At 39.2% G+C, this 14166-nt stretch overlaps 1 pseudogene; it reads left to right on the plus strand.

Annotated features, from left to right (window-relative positions):
* Positions 1–3657: 3657 nt before the first annotated feature.
* On the plus strand, positions 3658–13561 carry LOC115542537 (myosin heavy chain, fast skeletal muscle-like; annotated as a pseudogene).
* Positions 13562–14166: the final 605 nt, after the last annotated feature.

Genomic DNA, 14166 nt, shown 5'->3' on the forward strand with positions numbered 1-14166 from the left:
AGAAGTGCTGATGGTCGGACATGATAGATTTTTGAATTTGTGATTATAAAATAATCAAAGGGGGGATTGTGATGGAAAATCTACATGTTGTATTGTTTTGGTCTATATGAATTTAAGTTTTGTTGCTATTCTGTGTAATTTTATATAGTGTCTGCCTTCTGGGCTCCTTTTGGGTCATTTAAAGTGTGAACGTTCGAGAGTCGTGTGAAGCATTTTATTGCCTGCCTGTACCTATCTTCGTGTGTTGTAAATCAGCCAATCGTAATGCTTTGATGTCCTCAACCCCCTGGCTAACGTCAACGAGACCAGAAGGTCACTCACGGCCGCCGACCCCTCAAATGACATCGGGGGGGGCTTCAATAGAAAAGATTACCATCTGGTAAACAAAGGCTGTTGGTTTTATGGGGGGGACACCCCCTCCAGATGCCAACCCCAGTGAATAAGAACTCATTACTTTCAAACACTCAGTGGACTTCTCCCCAGCGTACCTTCAGAGAGTGAAGTAACACGCAAAGAGAAGCTCTCATCTGAGGCCTCAGATTATTATTATTGTATGCCTGTTTTTTATTGTTTGTTGATGCATATTGAGATGTATCTTTGTTAGTACTTTTTAATACAAATATATGCGACCAGCAATTGCCTACAAGTATTGTGTGCTTTTTTGCATCTAAAGATCTCATCTGTCTCAGACGCAATATCTAATAGAGAAATTGCCACGACACCAGTTACCTTTTAAAACTTGAGTCTACAAAAGAAAGTCATACGTGCTATGTCCTGGGCTGCAGTAAATACTCCAACTCGCCCGCTTTTCCACTGCCATGGTCTTCTAAGACTCACTGAATTCAATCTCTTCCATAATGCTTGCCTAATGTTTGAAGTCATAAATGGCCTAAATCCCAGACTGACCGGCCTGCTCCTTATCTGCCACCCCCAGCACCAACACCGAACCAGGAACAAACACCTGATAACGGTTTAAACAACGGCGTTTACATTGTACGGGTATGAGTGTTGCCTGCAAGGGGCCACAGATCTGGAACAGACTTGATGAGGATCTAAAGAAGCTGTGCTGTGTGTCCGCTTTTAAAAAAAAAGCTAAAAGCATATTTACTGGCTACCTATTTATAATGTACCCTAACAATATGATGGATGTACTGGGATTATTACTGTATGATTGATTGTATGTATTTGTATGTTTGTTTTGTCGGCACTGTTAAGTTAAATGTACTGTATGATTGATTGTATGTATTTGTATGCTTGATTGTCTGCACTATTTATGTTTTCTTGCATGGTACCACATTGTGCATCGCTAAATTGATTGATATTGCTTTCATTAACCTTGGGCCCCCGCCCAAAAGCTTTCAATAGCTTATTTTGGGGGACCCATTCATGCATGCATGCATGTATGTATGTATGTATGAATAAATAAACTTGAAACTTGAAACTTGAATAAGGTTATCAAGAACCTTTCAACATAGATTAAATTGAATGTTATCTGAAAATTAAAAGTTTCATTATATAATCAACAACATGTCAAATGAATAGCAACTATCCTTCTTCAGGCATGTTTCAGTTGAACATCATGTTACGTGTCTCATTTGTGTCAGGTGAGATTACATTTTGCTTGCTATCAACTCATATTGGAATTGAGCGTATATTTCTAAACAAAAAACAAGGTCCATGATAAAAATACTAGCTTAAACTTTTATTAGTAAAATAGAACAAAAAAGTACAGCAGAGATAAACAAGGGACTGTCTATATATATATTTATATACATATGTATATGTTTAAATATAATAAATAGGGAGAGTGATACTTTATGGTGTGACTTTATTATGCTACTATATGCACAGCCAGTAGTAACCTTGATGATTAGTTGTTGGTGGATGCCCCCAGCATCATATGAGTCAGGGAACACCAGGTCCCCACGTGGACAATTAAAAAACAAAGAAAGGTGATCGATAAATCAGCGACTTTCTTAGCTTAACGGAACGCAATGCATATATTCGTTATATTCTTTGCATCCAAAGGATGAACAGATTTTCGCTATACTCCTGCTCCTTGGTATTTTTCTGGTCAGACTTATGAACCCTATTCCGCTTGGAGTGTGTTTGGCAGCTGCCATAGTGATTTGGTACACAATGCATCAAAGATCATGGTCCTCATTTATTTATTTTTATATTGAAATCAATGTACATTGGCACACACAGACACATACCTACATACAAACAAAGCATTTGTGTTAAAACACTTTATGCATCCTTAAGGATATATAGCCTTTCTTGCACACAGTATATGAGATAGTAAGACAACTAGGTAGATAGATGCTGTGTGGAGCCACTATGCCTTTATATCATAATTCAACTGATGTTTAATTGATACGTAGCTGATTAGTTTATTCTAAGTACAAGATTAGTTAAATATTACAATACGTTGATTAAATAATAATAAAAAACTTGGTAGCAATGGAAACACTGATGGTAGTGCAACCAAAGGGTATAAATACATGAAACACTATACCCTCCAGCATCAGGCCTCTATACAATAATATTCCCTGGCATCATCCACGTCTTTAAAGGCCAACAAAGGAATCCTGGCTGCAGTTGCAACTGCCATCAAACATTGTTGCAACTTATTTATAGAGTCGACAGATTTTCAGCTTGTGAAACAAAGTAAATGTTCACACACACATTCTATTTGGTATTCTCTTTGAAGAACATTATGAATTGGATTCCAGCAGCGACACTATTCTGATACAAATACATGAACTATATATATTGTTATCATGTATAGCATTCAAGGTATGAGCCAATGAACAAATCATTCCAAAGCAAAATAAAAAAGCCATTTGAAGATCTGCCCTTATATAGTTCTGCCTGGACTTCAGGACCACCTATATATAAGGGGACAGAAGATGAGACAGATAGTCTGCAGGGAAGTTCAGGATATTACATCTGGTGGTAAGTAAGACTGATGCTTCAGCTCCTGTCTAGGGGAGACCATTGTATTAGAGTGGACAATCTTTCATGATTTATTTCATTGAGATTATTTCCCTTTATTTCAATTACTCTTACTTACCTTCTTCTTTACCTTATTTATGTTTTACTTGAAAGATAGTTACTGATATTTAAGTTTAAGAAACCATTAGAGTGTACATTTGCATGGAGTTGTTTTCTGTAAGGTTATTTTTTTTAAAGCTTGAGACTTATTTACCTAACTGCTTTTTTAATTGATTTTTAATTATTTCATCATTTTATATATTATTTTAAATTTGGCTATTTGATTACTAGTATAGGTGTTCTTAGATAAATTAAATGTTAATAGAAGAGATAAATCTCTGACGTAATGAACTACACAAGTGCCGTTTCATCTGCAAATTTCAACGCATAATACAGAAATAATAGTTTTAATTTAATTCAGTGAAATTTGATTGCTAGTCATTATAACTTCTACATGTCGTGGCTCATTAACATCATGAATCACTTTTATTTTAAGGACCAATTCATTATACGGTTGAAGTAAAGAAGACGGTAAGAATAATTAAACAATAATAATTCATCTCCTTACCAAAAATCTCCAAACCTTCTTCAAGCCATGTGTATGTTTCAGTTAAACTAAATTGATTTCTTCTTTTTGCTTTCATAAAACAAGGCTCCAGCATGAGTACGGACGCAGAGATGGCCGCTTATGGCGAGGCTGCTATTTACCTCCGTAAGCCAGAAAGGGAGAGGATTGCGGCCCAGAGCGCGCCATTCGATGCAAAGGCTGCTGCATATGTGACTGATGTTAAGGAACTGTACGTCAAGTGTACCATCACTAAGAGGGAAGGTGGCAAAGTCACCGTCACAGTTTTGGCTACAAAAGAGGTGAGCAGAGGTTGCTCATCAACTGGTGTCAACAGAAAGTTTAAGTCTCAATAGCTGCACTGGTAAGAAAACTAAAAATGGGCTTCCATTTTTTAGGAGAAGACAGTCAAGGAGGACGATGTCACACCAATGAACCCTCCCAAGTACGACAAAATTGAGGACATGGCCATGATGACCCATCTCAATGAAGCCTCTGTGTTGTATAACCTCGCAGAACGTTATTCAGCATGGATGATCTATGTAAGATATTTTGCCTCAATGAAAGTATAAGAAACATTAAGTACTATGCATCGTTAATAGGTAACATTAATGTGAATCTCTTTGATCTCCTTCAGACCTACTCTGGGCTGTTCTGTGCCACTGTAAACCCCTACAAGTGGCTCCCAGTGTACGATCAGACGGTTGTCAATGCCTACAGAGGCAAGAAGCGTATGGAGGCTCCACCCCACATCTTCTCTGTTTCTGACAACGCCTTCCAGAACATGCTCACTGGTATGTAAATTAAAGTTTCAAATCCCTAATCTTATTTTATTTTTATGAATTAAAACCATGATCATAGTTTTGAATACATTTGTCTCACAGATAGAGAAAACCAGTCAGTCCTGATCACGTAAGTTTGATTCTGTCAACATGATATAAATATAATGCAATGATTCCTACAATGGAAAACATGTCAAAAATGTATGTACTCGTCTTTTCATACCAAGTGGAGAATCCGGTGCTGGAAAGACTGTGAACACCAAGCGTGTCATCCAATACTTTGCTACAATCTCAGTGGGTGGAGCAGAAAAAAAGAAGGATGATGGCGGTGGAAAGATAAAGGTATGTTAAAAAATAAACATTAAATCAATGAATCAATACATAAAGAAATAACATAAGAACATGAAAAATATAAATAAGATTCAATAAAAAGTTATTAACATTTTATATTTGATTATAGGGGTCACTGGAGGACCAGATTATTGCAGCCAATCCCCTGCTGGAGGCCTATGGTAATGCCAAGACTGTGAGAAATGACAACTCCTCCCGTTTTGTAAGTATGATTTGAATTCCTCGCTGAGGTGCTCCTTAGTATTTGAGTATTTTTTTGAGGATGTTAAAACAAATTGTTTTGCAAACAGGGCAAATTCATCAGAATTCATTTCCACGCAAACGGTAAACTGTCCAGTGCTGACATTGAGACGTGTAAGTATCTAGTTCTACATGTGGATTAATTAACCAAGATTATTCGTGGTATAGGTTTTTATCAATGAATGGGCCTTATAGATCTGCTGGAGAAGTCAAGAGTGACATTCCAGCTTCCCGATGAGAGAGGCTATCACATCTTCTACCAGATGATGACCAACCACAAACCTGAGATCATTGGTGAGATTTTATAATAGTAAGAGTGTGAAGAATGTACTTAATATTAAGATGAAATTTTTTCCTGAATTGCCTTTATCTATTCGATTATGACTTAATATGTACAAATGACTTCTGAAGTTCAAATATTTAAAGGGCTCATTTTCTCTCTAGAATAAATAGTTTTTGGTAAAGATTATATCTTCAATTGCATATTGTGGAAATGCATTTGGAAAACATGCATTGCATGTAAGTGCTAAGAAAGATTAATTAGTTGTTTATTCAGAAGTTATCTGTTAGGTAGCAGCATATCAAGCAGAAAAAATACATTTGTTTAATCCCTCAGAAATTACACATGAAACAATTTAGAAAAATATAGATTGGAAACGATACTGACAAAATCTAAGCAGAGAAATGACATATATTTAATCCCTCAGAAATGACCCTCATCACCAGCAACCCCTATGACTTCCCCATGTGCAGTCAGGGTCAGATCACTGTGGCCAGCATTGATGACAAAGAGGAGCTGGATGCTACTGATGTCAGTGGTTGATTTGGAAAACTCTTCATGTATTTTCCACATGGCATAAATGTTACGAAATGTGTTCTAAATGTTCATTGTTTTCAACACAGGCTGCTATTGATATTTTGGGCTTCACTAATGAGGACAAGGTGGGCATCTTTAAGTTCACTGGTGCTGTTCTTCACCACGGTAACATGAAGTTCAAGGAGAAGCAGCGTGAGGAGCAGGCTGAGCCAGATGGCAATGAAGGTAATGATGAACTTGTATTCATCAGTGCACTAGAAGGCAAATTGTTGCATATTTGCTTGCATTGCATTAATTTGGTAGTCGTTATTATACAGGATAATAATCCATTCATTTTTCATGTTAACTTTGTAGAGGCTGACAAGATTTCCTATCTACTGGGTCTGAATTCTGCTGATATGCTCAAGGCTCTTTGCTACCCAAGAGTGAAGGTCGGAAATGAGTATGTCACCAAGGGACAGACTGTACCTCAGGTAAGAAAAAAGTGATGTGTTCTGGTACAATTTCTTTTAACATGATGTATTGTCTATTATGAGACTAATATTTTTGATGATTTTAAATGAAAATAAATTTCAGGTCAAAAACTCAGTGAGTGCCCTGGCCAAGTCTATCTATGAGAGGATGTTCTTGTGGATGGTCATCCGTATCAACACGATGCTGGACACCAAGCAAGCAAGACAATTCTACATTGGCGTGCTGGACATTGCTGGTTTTGAGATATTTAATGTAAGATGCGTAAATACGTGGCAGCATTTCTGATTTAATTAATTTGGACCCAAAACTCTTTAGCATTCAATTGTTGAAAACGAGTAATAGTCTGTTTATTAAATGTCCCCTACTAGTACAACAGCATGGAGCAGCTGTGTATCAACTTTACCAATGAGAAACTGCAACAGTTCTTCAACCACCACATGTTCGTCCTGGAGCAAGAGGAGTACAAGAAGGAGGGTATCATCTGGGAGTTCATTGACTTCGGCATGGACTTGGCTGCCTGCATTGAGCTTATTGAGAAGGTACAACAGAATATTATAAATATATTCTATTATTCTTTGTGTGTCTTACAAATACTTTTGATAATGTTTCACCAATCCTTTTTCCTCTTAAGCCAATGGGCATCTTCTCCATCCTTGAAGAGGAGTGCATGTTCCCCAAGGCTTCCGACACTACTTTCAAAAACAAGCTGTATGACCAGCATCTTGGCAAGACCAAAGCATTTGAGAAGCCCAAGCCTGCAAAGGGCAAGGCTGAGGCCCACTTCGCCATGGTGCACTATGCTGGTACTGTGGACTACAATGTCACTGGCTGGCTGGACAAGAACAAGGATCCCCTGAATGACTCTGTCGTACAGCTGTATCAGAAATCCTCAAACAAACTTCTGCCTGTTTTGTACCCTCCTGTAGTAGAAGGTACACATTCATAGAGTTTAATCATAGTATATAACTTTTAATACATTATATAATAATGCCTATTTAATTTTAAGCCATTGCCTCTGTTTTAAATATACAAGTGTGGAAAACGAACTGTGACTTGTTACCAAAAATTAAAAACAGAGGTCGGGGGTGCAAAGAAGGGAGGCAAGAAGAAGGGTGGCTCCATGCAGACTGTGTCTTCACAGTTCAGGGTAAGGGTTAACACACAAACAAATGTAAAAAATGAACCTAATTTCATTATTTTTTCTGAATTGGTTCTTTAGCAGTAAATTTGTACATATTTCTTGTTTTATGCTTTGACGTGTCTTTAGGAGAACTTGGGTAAACTTATGACCAACTTAAGAAGCACCCATCCTCACTTTGTGCGTTGCCTGATTCCCAACGAGTCAAAGACTCCAGGTACAGTGAGCAAAGGATATACCATTTCGTCATTAGTCACCCAACTAATATTATTGACTACGTATTTATCACCCATGTCACAGGTCTCATGGAAAACTTCCTGGTTATCCACCAGCTGAGGTGTAACGGTGTACTGGAGGGCATCAGAATCTGCAGAAAGGGCTTCCCCAGCAGAATCCTCTATGCTGACTTCAAGCAGAGGTATTAACTCAAAAGATTTTTCAAGGACAACTTTACAAATGCCTTGAATGCAAAAAACATTTCAATGGTCTGCTTCAGGTACAAAGTACTGAATGCCAGTGTCATTCCTGAGGGCCAGTTTATTGACAACAAGAAGGCTTCTGAGAAACTGCTTGGATCCATTGATGTGCCTCACGATGAGTACAATTTGGACACACAAAGGTCTGTTTATTGTTGTAAAAAAATATATGTTTATACTTCATTGAAAGTTACTAGCTGACAAAATTATTTTCTTACATTAAGGTGTTCTTCAAAGCTGGCCTTCTGGGTACTCTTGAGGAATTGCGAGATGAGAAGCTTGCAGCTCTGGTCGGAATGATTCAGGCTGCATGCAGAGGTTATGTCATGAGAAAGGAGTTTTTGAAAATGATGGAGAGGAGGTATGTAAGAAGACTTCCTGTCAAAACTCTAAAAGGTTTTTAGCTACTAGGTGCAACCCCAATAATGGTTGGTCATATATGATGGTTGGTTTATTCTATAGGGAAGCAGTCTTCACTATTCAGTACAACATCCGCTCATTCATGAATGTCAAACACTGGCCATGGATGAAGGTGTACTATAAGATCAAGCCTCTTCTGAAGAGTGCTGAAACTGAGAAGGAGCTTGCCAATATGAAGGATAACTATGAAAAGATGAAGACAGACCTGGCAGCTGCCCTGGCCAAGAAGAAGGAACTTGAGCAAAAGATGGTTTCTCTCCTGCAGGAGAAGAATGATCTTTCACTGCAAGTGGCTTCTGTAAGCAAATATTATTTTTGTATCCCTGTCTGTACACAGTGAGGTAAATGTGATGTTACATGCTCTAAATCTCTAAATATCACACAGGAAGGGGAGAATCTGAATGATGCTGAAGAAAGGTGTGAAGGACTCATCAAGAGTAAGATCCAGCTGGAGGCAAAAGTCAAAGAGACAACTGAGAGGTTGGAGGATGAGGAAGAAATGAATGCTGAGCTGACTGCCAAGAAGAGGAAACTTGAGGATGAATGCTCTGAGCTCAAGAAGGACATTGATGACCTGGAGCTTACCTTGGCCAAAGTGGAGAAGGAGAAACATGCCACTGAGAATAAGGTTTGTAAAGTTGTCAGCTAAATACTACCGCCAACTTTCTCCAAACAGTAATTAATTGAGTACAAAGGAAGTTTATACTTGACTAATTAGCATGGATGACACTTGATTCTCCTTTAGGTGAAGAACCTGACTGAGGAGATGGCCTCTCAGGATGAGAGCGTTGCTAAGCTGACAAAGGAGAAGAAAGCCCTCCAAGAGGCACACCAGCAGACTCTTGATGACCTGCAGGCAGAGGAAGACAAAGTCAACACTCTGACCAAGGCAAAGACCAAGCTTGAACAGCAAGTGGATGATGTGAGTAAAATAGAACCTCATGGAAACTTAGAATTAATATCAGTAATGGAGTTCATGAATATTGAAGCATTATCAATAATTATTTACAATTATTAGAGTAAATATTAAACAATACAAGAGATTGTTCTTAATTATATTAAAATATTTCCATCCAGCTTGAAGGTTCACTGGAGCAAGAGAAGAAGCTCCGTATGGACCTTGAGAGATCCAAGAGAAAGCTTGAGGGTGATCTGAAACTGTCTCAGGAATCTGTCATGGATCTTGAGAATGACAAACAGCAATCTGATGAGAAAATCAAGAAGTGAGACATTTTTTTTTTCTGAACCACAATAGGATGAACTCCATATGCTTTCTCATTAAATTAAATTTAAAATTGTTAAATTTTTTTATTATTATTATTTTATTTTAATCATTCACAGGAAGGACTTTGAGACCAGCCAGCTTCTGAGCAAAATTGAGGATGAGCAGTCCCTGGGTGCTCAGCTTCAGAAAAAGATCAAGGAGCTTCAGGTGGGAAAATAATACAAAAGGAATATACATTTTCTGAAATGAATATCTGGTTATTTGGCTCAATATTTTCATTATTTAGGCCCGGATTGAAGAGCTGGAGGAAGAGATTGAGGCTGAGCGTGCTGCTCGTGCCAAGGTTGAGAAGCAGAGAGCTGATCTCTCCAGAGAACTTGAAGAGATCAGTGAGAGGCTTGAGGAGGCTGGTGGAGCCACTTCTGCTCAGATTGAGATGAATAAGAAGCGTGAAGCTGAGTTCCAGAAGCTGCGTCGTGACCTTGAGGAGTCCACCCTGCAGCATGAAGCCACTGCTGCTGCTCTGCGTAAGAAGCAGGCTGACAGTGTAGCAGAGCTGGGAGAGCAGATTGACAACCTCCAGCGTGTCAAGCAGAAGCTTGAAAAGGAGAAGAGTGAGTTCAAAATGGAGATTGATGACCTCTCCAGCAACATGGAAGCTGTTTCCAAAGCCAAGGTAAGTTATTCTTAAATGCCTTCATTGAATTAAGAAGTAATATATTAAATAAATACGTAAATACTAATAAATTAACAGGATTTGAAAATGATAAAATCGTACTCATCAGGGAAATCTGGAGAAGATCTGCCGTACCCTTGAGGATCAACTCAGTGAAATCAAGGCTAAGAGTGATGAGAATGCTCGCCAGATAAATGACGTCAGTGCCCAGAGAGCAAGACTGCTGACAGAAAATGGTACATACTTAAGAAGACGGTCATTTGGATTGATCATTAATTCATGTTAATTGAAGGAGTGAGATAGAATTGCATCTATATTTTTTGTTTTGCAGCTTAAGCATGTATTCAATATTTAACGTTCAATCTCCAACTAGGGGAGTTTGGCCGTCAGCTTGAGGAGAAGGAAGCTCTTGTCTCCCAGCTGACCAGAGCCAAGCAGGCCTTTACTCAGCAGATTGAGGAGCTGAAGAGGCTAAATGAGGAGGAAGTTAAGGTAAGGTAGGATTATTAATAAAAATTGCAGGGTACAAAGATAAAAAAATATCTTTGATTGACATGTTCTGTTTCACCATTTGTAGGCCAAGAATGCTCTTGCTCATGGTGTGCAATCAGCCCGCCATGACTGTGACCTTCTGAGGGAGCAGTTTGAGGAGGAGCAGGAGGCCAAGGCTGAGCTGCAGCGTGGAATGTCCAAGGCCAATGGTGAGGTGGCTCAGTGGAGGAGCAAGTATGAAACTGATGCTATCCAGCGCACTGAAGAGCTAGAGGAGTCCAAGTGAGTCACACATTTAAAACATAGTTGTTTTAGTAGACATTATATTTGATGAATGTACACAATTTAAGCCAAGTTATTCATTAACAGGAAAAAGCTGGCCCAGCGCCTTCAGGAGGCTGAGGAACATATTGAGGCTGTGAACTCCAAGTGTGCCTCTCTGGAGAAGACCAAACAGAGACTCCAGGGTGAGGTGGAGGACCTCATGGTTGATGTGGAGAGGGCCAATGGACTGGCTGCCAACCTCGACAAGAAACAGAGGAACTTTGACAAGGTGTGTTGTTATTCATCTAAATAGATTTTTATATTTTCATCCAATGATTCTTCCTCAGGGGCTAAACATGCACCCCTCTATTAATAATAATAAACAGGTTTTGGCTGACTGGAAGCAGAAATATGAGGAGGGTCAGGCAGAGCTTGAAGGAAGTCTTAAAGAGGCTCGTTCTCTCAGCACTGAGCTTTTCAAGATGAAGAACTCCTATGAAGAAACTCTAGATCATCTGGAGACCATGAAGCGTGAAAACAAGAACCTCCAACGTGAGTTTTTGTCAATAACATCAGTATCACTATTTTGCTTTTCCGACTAATAACAAATACAAAATTGCTTTGCAGAGGAGATTTCTGATCTGACTGAACAAATTGGTGAGACCGGAAAGAACATACATGAGCTGGAGAAATCCAAGAAGCAGGTGGAGACAGAGAAGACTGAGATCCAGTCAGCCCTTGAGGAAGCTGAGGTGAGGATGAATAAATCAGCAAACAACATCTAAATGAATGTAGATCTAATTTTAATAAATGTGCATAATTTAATTGTATACATTAGGGAACTCTGGAGCATGAGGAATCCAAGATTCTGCGTGTCCAGCTGGAGCTCAACCAGATTAAGGGTGAGGTTGACAGGAAGCTGGCTGAGAAGGATGAGGAGATGGAGCAGATCAAGAGGAACAGCCTGAGGGTCATTGACTCCATGCAGGCCACTCTTGATTCTGAGGTCAGGAGCAGGAATGACGCTCTGAGAATTAAGAAGAAGATGGAAGGAGATCTGAATGAGATGGAGATCCAGCTGAGTCATGCCAACCGCCAGGCTGCTGAGGCACAGAAGCAGCTGAGAAATGTTCAGGGACAACTGAAGGTATGACACCAAGGATGAACAGCGCATATAAAATGTAGTGCAAGATATCCTTTTCTGATGTTTTCTGTTCCTGGTAATATAAGGATGCACAACTGCACCTTGATGATGCCATCAGAGCTGCAGAAGACCTGAAGGAGCAGGCCGCCATGGTGGAACGTAGGAACGGTCTCATGGTGGCTGAAATTGAGGAGCTGAGGGCAGCTCTGGAACAGACAGAGAGAGGCCGCAAAGTGGCTGAGCAAGAGCTTGTGGACGCCAGCGAGCGTGTTGGACTGCTGCACTCTCAGGTAACCATACAATATAATCCTATCATTTGAATACAAGAACACAAATATTTTGACTGTAATTGCATTGTAATATGTTTCAGAACACAAGCTTGTTGAACACAAAGAAGAAGCTGGAAAGCGACCTGGTCCAAGTCCAGGGTGAGGTGGACGATAGTGTACAGGAAGCCAGGAATGCTGAAGAGAAGGCCAAGAAGGCCATCACTGATGTAGGTTTATTTTTATTTCTTAAATCATCAAACGACAAATCAAAATACCTCTTCATAAAAAAATTCTCTCCTTTTTTCTACGTCCAGGCAGCCATGATGGCTGAGGAGCTGAAGAAAGAGCAGGACACTAGCTCTCACTTAGAGAGGATGAAGAAGAACCTTGAGGTCACAGTGAAAGACCTGCAGCATCGCCTGGATGAGGCTGAGAACCTGGCCATGAAGGGTGGCAAGAAGCAACTTCAGAAACTGGAGGCCAGAGTAAGAAATTAATCATCAAGCATTTAAGAATAGATTTAAGTCCAATATAAGGAGATTTATTAATTCACTTTAATTCGAAAGGTTCGTGATCTGGAGGCTGAGGTTGATAATGAACAGAGACGTGGAGCAGATGCTGTAAAAGGTGTCCGCAAATATGAGAGACGGGTCAAGGAACTCACCTACCAGGTATGTCAAACTTACATCTCTAAATATGTTTCTACGGCATTAGCATTTTGATGACATTTTGATATCTAAAGGCCACATGATGTTGATTTTTCAATTTAAAATGTGCATCAGACTGAGGAGGATAAGAAGAATGGTTGCAGACTCCAGGATCTTGTTGATAAGCTGCAGCTGAAGGTGAAGGCTTATAAGAGGCAGTCTGAGGAAGCGGTAAGTAAAAGCTACGTAACAAAATCAAGTTATCAATTTTAGTACCTATTTAAACAAATTATGAATGTTCCTACAGGAGGAGCAGGCCAACTCTTACCTTTCCAAGTGCAGGAAGGTTCAACATGAGCTGGAGGAGGCTGAGGAACGTGCCGACATCGCAGAGACTCAGGTCAACAAGCTGAGGGCCAAGAGCCGTGACTCTGGAAAGGTAATTGGATGGCATAGTACAGTTCAGATTATTGCACAAATATAAATCTTAGAATCGACTTAATGATTTAATTAAAAAAAATACTATATCTCTAATTCCTACATTTGTTTGGTTTTTCTCTTAGGGCAAGGAGAGTGCTGAATAATTCCTTTCCATTGGAAATATTGCACATTGTAAAAGTCATACAATATGACACAATTGTGAATAGCATAAAATAAACTATACATCAACCTTCCATCCTGTAATGTATAGTTATTTGTTTGGCGTTACTTCCTTTGCTCAGTCCTAACAACAGGGTTTATCTTCATTGGATGTAGCCCGAAAGGTTTAACATAAACACTTCATGGAGTGAAGGAAAAAGAGAAGCAATGCTTTGGAATGTGTATATATATATATATATATATATATATATATATATATATATATATATAGATATATAGTAAATATATGTACCCCTTTTATCACTGGCCGGCCCTGCCAAGCAAAATTAAATAAGCAAAAGTGTTACAAAGCGAACACTGTGGCGCAACAGGAACCTGAATTCTCAGAGGTGATATGGTGAGCTGGCTGACCCTCTTGTGTATTAGTAGGCTAGTTCCATTATCATAACTGATGCAATAAACAGGTTAATACAAATATTATTAATCAATTTTGTAGCGCGGTGCCTCCACTGAGAAAATAATGCACTTACCTAGGGCGAGTGAATAGTGTATCTTCAGAGACTTAAATAAACATGTAGATAATAATTAC

This window comes from Gadus morhua, chromosome 4 (assembly GCF_902167405.1).
Source record: "Gadus morhua chromosome 4, gadMor3.0, whole genome shotgun sequence".
NCBI classification, from domain to species: domain Eukaryota; kingdom Metazoa; phylum Chordata; class Actinopteri; order Gadiformes; family Gadidae; genus Gadus; species Gadus morhua.